The 6,823-nt window shown below is 45.8% G+C and overlaps 1 long non-coding RNA gene across 1 annotated transcript; it reads right to left on the bottom strand.

Moving 5' to 3' along the window:
• Positions 1 to 3,401: 3,401 nt before the first annotated feature.
• Positions 3,402 to 4,899, bottom strand: LOC123019800. Its single transcript, XR_006413956.1, has 2 exons — positions 4,845 to 4,899; positions 3,402 to 4,128 (listed from the first exon to the last, which is right to left on the bottom strand). It is a non-coding gene; the product is annotated as an uncharacterized LOC123019800 (long non-coding RNA).
• Positions 4,900 to 6,823: the final 1,924 nt, after the last annotated feature.

Below are 6,823 nucleotides of genomic sequence, written 5' to 3'. Positions count from 1 at the left end.
TAATAATAATAATAATAATAATAATAATAATAATAATAATAATAACAACCCTGTGAGGTAGGTTGGGCTGAAACTCTGTGACTGGCCCAAAGTTGTCCAATGAGCCTCATGGCTGAATGTGGACTCAGACCAAGATCTCCAGGTCCCCAGTCCAACGCTCCCACCACCACACCACACCGCTCTTGCTTGCTGCTTCTTTTCAGTTTTCAGATCCTACCATGCATTAGTACCATGGACATGACAAAAATGATCGGAACAGATAACATTAACTATTGAAAAATGACCAGGTGCCTTTGAAATTGACCGCGAGTGGTTGATGGCTCTGGAGAGTTGAAAGTCCAGCAAACATGCACAGAGCATTGGATTTCCGAAAAGAAATTTGGTTTCAGGCCTTGAAACAAGGTTGACAGGCTCTGAACTGAGCTCTTTCCTGGACTTTCCAAGCAGGATCTCCCCTTAAACATTCCTTTTGCTTGTGGAAAGGGCAGAGTCTGACTCAAGGCTTCGGTGGGCTGAAAGGGCCTTAAACAGGTTTCAAGCCAGAATTCCTTCCTCCTCTGCCACCTGCCAATAATGAGATCACCAGGAAATAGAAGCAGGGCTTGACAGCCTTCTTACAAAGATCCTTACACGAAAGTGGCAATTTTAAAGAATATTAATCAGAATAATTACCACCCTGCTCAGTTTCATGGGCAATGGCATCTTCCAGGCTTCTTAGTCATAACCCTGCCCGTGATGGCATGCCAGAGAAGTTAGAAAATTATGGTTGTGTTCAATAATTTGCTTCAGCTAAAACTGAGACTACATGGCCATTCTTTCTGCAAGACTTTTAAGACAGGGCTACAGATCTTAGGCCGGGGATGGTGGGAGCAAATTCAAATCTCTGTGTGTCTTCATCTGTCCTTTTGGAATCTTCCAGTAGGACCACCACCTTTTCTTCAACCACAAATTTTGTGGTAGGTTCCTAACCATGTAATGCAATTTTCCTCACCCCAAAAGCTTGAACGAACCTCTCCCTTTGGTTCAATTGAATGGGAATTATGTCAGAAGTTGCACACCTTGGCTCATCGGTTCAGAGGGAGAGGGCAGACAAGAAATTAGAAGAAAACTGAGACTTGGAAGGGAAGCCATGAAGGTACCAGAAAAGCGTTTCAAGTGTAAGGACGTTTCACGAGGAGGTCAGGCCAAGTTCATCCACATTATTGTATTTCTAATCAGTGTGAAAGCAGGCCAGAAAAGAAAGCTCGCTGGAAGAAAATTGACATGTTTGAAGCAAAGACCTGAAGGAGACCTTTGGGAATATTGACCAAAAGGCAAACAAGTGACTCTTATGTTGTATCAAGACACAGCTTTTCCGAGAAGCAAAAATGACAAAGTTGAGGTTGTCATACTTCAGACACTTCATGACGATTGACTGGAGAAGACAATCATGTTAGGGAAGGTTGGAGGAAGATGAAAGGAAAGACCAAATAGAAGCTGCATTGAACCCATAAAGGAAGCCACAGCGTTGAACTTGGAAGAGCTGAGCGGGGCCTTCATGGACAGGACATGTTGGAGGCCATGTTCATACAGTCACCATAAGTTGGAGACAACTTAGAAACATAGAAACTGAGTGAGTCAGAAGGGGTCTCCCAGATCATCTAGTCTGACCTCCGGCTCCAGCCAGCTCCACTCATGAAATAGCTACTGGGCAGCACAAAGGATGCAAGTCCAATGCATGGAAGAGGGATGCTGCTGGTTGAGCAGTCATGCCGAGCTCAATTCCTGGTGAGCACTGTGCCAATGCTTGTTGGGTTCTCCAGGAAGACTGACTCATAGGCTGCAAGAAAGCAGGCTGGAGTCCAAGGAGCCAAGTCTAGGGAATACATCAGATGCCCACTCCTAAAGCAGATTTCTCACAACTCCCTAGTATAAAAGTAACAGCAAAGCAGGGTATTAATGTATTACCAATAATAGACATTTGGGAGCAAATTATCCAGGTGTGCAAAACTCCTAGAAGTCACCACTGGGGACATCATCTTCTGAACTGGTAGACAAAGCGCCAGCTGAGTCTCAATGCAGGGAGTGGCCTGTGCTTTGCTGCCACAGATACTCCCTCCCTCTCCAAGAGGTTGGCACCCCAGTTGTTTGAGTCATGAGTAAGTTACCAGGAAGATGCTTGTGTCAGTGCACCTTGTACTTAGCATGTAATCGCTCCCCCTCCCCTCCGGATTTCCTCATACACACCTGAGGTTTCGCAGGCAAGGCTGCCAAAGGCCCTGCTCTTTCCTGGTGAGTCATCTCCAAAGGTAGATGGCAAAGAGAGGGCAGGGTGTTATCATTTCTCTTATAGTCTGGGTTTTTTTGCCCCTCCTATGGTGGACCTGGTCCATCCACCACCTCCCTGAATTTTACCCCTGCAACTGTTAGGTGAGGGAGGTTTGGCTGTGAAATGGCCCAAGGTCTCCAGGTGATCTCCACAGCTGAGTGGAGCACAGATGGATTGGTAGATCAATGGACTGACTGGGATCACCTAACCTAGGATAGGGCAGCTGTGCACAAGAACATTCCCCAACTGTGCATAAAATATTGCTCGGTCTAATAGTTGTTACAGATCCTTTCTGGTCAGAGCCACAGCCATTTTCATGCATAGGAAGCATGCCCATGCAGACCCGATACTAAGGAACCTGGGTGGGGGACAGCACTCACGTCCGGCTTGTGCATTTCCCATGGGCATCTGCTTGGCCACTGTGTGAATAAAATGGTGGACTAGATGGACACTTGGTCTAGAGCTCTTCTCCTGTCCTTATGTTCCTGAGCACTGCTCTCCTACCTCTGGGTATGGCCAGATCCGTGACTTTCCCAGACAGCTCCTAGCATCCATAGGAGTATCTATGTTCCCATTTTTTTGACCCACATCCTCTTCTCCACCAGCACCCATAACCCAATAGATACAACAGCACTTCTTCCCAGTATTTACATAGCGGTACTGAAAGGCCAATAGGCCAAATCAGGTCTGACCCACATGGGATCAAAAGTCCGTCCCTTTGGGGCTTTCCAAGCAGCCATGTCCTTCCAGTAGCCCTGTCCCTTTGTCCAAGGCCATGTCTTAGATGGATGTCCAACTTTCCCAACTTTTTCCCCATTCCCAAATGCCTCACTTGCTAGAATTAATAACTTAAAGGTAAAAGCAGGTATTTGGGAGGTCCTGATCCTTCTAGCTTTCAGCTTCACCCATCACAAGTAGACAGCTCCCAGCACATGTCCAAAAGTGAATTAGGTCTTCAGGCTGAAAGAGGATCCACACTCTGATTAACCACAAGATGCCGCCTCCATTGCCTAAGCCACCTTCCCAAATTGATCGGGCCAAGGCAATGGCTCCGTTCCATATTTTGCTTGAATGACCAGGCCAAAGACTCAAATTCATTGTAATATTTTAATAATGCCTCCAGGCACAGAGCAATTCCAGAGCAACTGAACAGCAGAGAGAATACAATGGTGAAATGACCATGGAAACATGTGGCTACAATACTGGGCACACCTTGAAAGTTTTGTTGGAAAACTGCAAAGACAGATTCCCCCTCCAAACCTTTCCAACATGTGCTCAGCTGCCAAAAATGCCGTCAAAGAAGATGCGCATCTAGTTGCTTGCCAACAATTCAAGAATCATGTCTTACACAGATGAGTCGAAACTAACAAGCAGAACATCCACCGATGGCAGGGAAACAGAGTGAAATGAGACTGAACTTGCCAAGCAAAAAGGCTTAGCATATACGAAATGCTGGAGTAACATGATATTGTTATAACTGAGTCTACGCAAGCATAGAAATAAATGAAGAGGCACCATGTCCATGGTTTTGAGCTTCCATCTCCTTTCTTGCTGTCCGTATTTTGCTTTGGCTATTTCTTTCAGTGCTTCATCAGCAGCACTTTGGATCCTGGGGGTCTTGTGGTGGGCAGACCTGCTGTGGCGGGGGGCAGACCTGCTGTGGCGGGGGGCAGACCTGCTGCGGCGGGGGGCAGACCTGCTGCAGCGGAGGGCAGATTTCCTGCTGAGGGGGGCAGCTCTTTTTGCACTGAACAGGTGGTGGCAGGCACGTCTGCTTGCACTGTTGCTCCTGGTACGACATTCTGGCACCTTACAGGAATCTGGGAGAGAGAGAAGCAGAACATTGCTTTTAGTGATCCCATTCATGTGCTTGGGACAATTGGCAAAACAGAGAGACCCACTGTTAGGATAAGTGGCGGTGTAAACTTTGGAGAGGCATGCATATTTGCATAGACACATCCACACAAACACTCAGGCACCTGCACACACAGGTGGATGCTGTTTCTTCTGCTAGAGCTAGCAAAGAAGAAACCTCTCCCCATCACCCATCTCTCACCAAAGATCAGTGTCGAAGAAACAGGTTCTCTGGCCCAGCTCACGGCCAAGGTGGGAGGCCAGAAAGGGGGTTCCCTTGCTGGAGCTACTGTGGGAAATGCCACTTCATTGTCTTTTCCCAGTGGTGGCAGAGTCAGGATGCCGCCAGAAATGGCTCAGTGGGCCAGACTTTCTGCACTGCTGCTTTGCAGCACAAGAGGAGCCATCCCACTATAGATCTCATGGCTAGCTTCTTAGGAAGACTTGATGGAGATCAGCAATGACTCAAGCCAGACCCCAAGGTGTCTCTAGCCTTAGGCATAGACTCTGTTTCCTAGCCTAACACTTCTAGCCGGTGCCAAGACCCTTTAAAGGCCTTCTGGATAAACACCCATGGGGTGATTCTGCATCTAACTTTCCAGTCCAGAACCTCTCTCAAATCAACATCTGGTAACCATGACTGCCCTTTCCAGCCAAGAAAATATAAATTGCTTCTACTCACCTGACTTCAGGCAGAACCAAGACCCAAAAGAGTGTAGGAAGTGAAGCAGAGTGAGGAAACCCAGGAGGCAATGAACTATTTATACTCAAATTCTGTGTGCTGATTTGCATACAAAGAATGAGCTAAGCAAATGGGGGGGGGGGAATCTTCTGTCTGAGTCAATTTTTTTGCCAATCTAAACCAGTTTGTGCAACATCATGATGGCAGTCACAGCACAAGCTATTATCTTTTAGGGAAGAGAGTTCACTTTTTGGGCCAGGATATTGTTCCAATGAACACTCCACCTAGACAGTCATTGGAAGGTCATCATTTTCCCAGTTTTGGCCTGATTCTCTGTCACTTCCTCATTGTGTCAATTGCTTAATAAGGGAAAAATGCTTCATAGTTTGATTGAAATGCTAAAATGATAACTATGTTTTTTCTGGGTAAAATCTGGCACGAGTGCAGATTAAGTCCTTCTTAGTAAGGCTCTTGAGCTAGTACCAAGAACATCAGTTTCAGGACATTGACAAGAATCTGTTTCCCATGGCCCCAGATCTGTTCCCCAGTGTCCTGAGACAGCATTGATACCAATGGCAATTTTTTCTAAGTTTGCTTGCCATGCAAGGAGGGCAATTTTCATGGGAGATTGCAGCTCAAGCAGAAATTAATTCTTGCCTTGCTACAGACTGGAACACATACACACACAATCACAGTTGGAAACACTGCCCTGTGAGGTGAGACTGCGGGAACTGGGCCTGTTCAGCCTTGAGAAGAGGAGGGGGGATATTGTATCCCTCTATCAGGACCTCAAAGGCTGTCACAAAGAGGAAGGTCAAGATCTCTTCTTGCTGATGCCAGAATGTAGGGCATGGAATAATCAATTCAAGTTGTGACAACCCAGATTCAGGCTGGACATCAGGAAAAGCTTCCTCACTGCCAGAGCAATAGGACAGTGGAACCAGCTGCCTGGAGAGGTGGGGGGCTCTCCCACACTGGGGACATTCAAAAAGAACCTGAGCAGCCATCTGAGTGGGATGGTGTAATTTGGTGTCCTGGAACAGCAGAGGGTTGGGCTCGATGGCCTTCATGGCCCCTTCCAACTCTGCTATTCTATGATTCTACGATTCTTTCTGGATGGCAATTCAGCTTAGGAAATGACACTTGTTCACTGGTTTGGGATGATTTGTCAGGGGGCAAATTCATGGAAGAATTTATTTTCTTTGAGATGATTGGGATGAGAAGTTTGACTGCTTTTGCCTTCTATGAAATTGAAATCCATTCTTATCCTTATTTTTACATTTCCATCTAGAGATAAAAATCAGCCTGCTCAGGGATGTGTCACATGGACCAGTGCCAAGAATCTTTTCAGGGCCTAGTTCCACCTTTAATAAATTTCAGTACCTGTAATTCTTAGTCTCCTTTGATATGCTTAATAAAAGAAGGGAAACATCTTAGCGCAAAATCGTTCCTAGGGCAAAAATTCCATTTCCAAAGACTCTCTCATAGCCTTGTAGCGCCTTATGGGCCAGTCCATTTATTATGGCAGAAACTATGCATTTAAAATATTTCTTGGCTGCCCTGAATGCAGCAATACAACACATTATAAAGACTGCTGTGGTATTAAAATGATTTATAAAAGTCAAAACCACAACCATAACAGAAACAACCGGTTGTAGTGGGAAGTTCTGCTTAAGTTTCATGCTTATGAAAATACTATGTTCTGGGGGCCTTCTTAGAAACCTGCAATGATGGAGCCTGGTGGGCCCGTCCAAATTTTGTGGACTGCTGGCTTCTGAATATGGCAATTATGGCACCAACAGTGAATATGTCATATGGAATGTACCTCTTCACAGTTTCAAGCCAGTCTTTCCCAGTACACTCCATTCCGTCCTCATCCTGCCTCCTTCCATTTCCTCCCCCACAGCATAAATCCCATAGCCACTAAGTATGTTAAGGATTATTATTATTATTATTATTATTATTATTATTATTATTAT

Source organism: Varanus komodoensis, unplaced genomic scaffold (assembly GCF_004798865.1).
Source record: "Varanus komodoensis strain SLA01 unplaced genomic scaffold, ASM479886v1 scaffold139, whole genome shotgun sequence".
In the NCBI taxonomy this organism is placed as follows: domain Eukaryota; kingdom Metazoa; phylum Chordata; class Lepidosauria; order Squamata; family Varanidae; genus Varanus; species Varanus komodoensis.
Note: the sequence above shows the minus strand (reverse complement) of the source record. Positions and strands in the feature narration are given on the sequence as shown.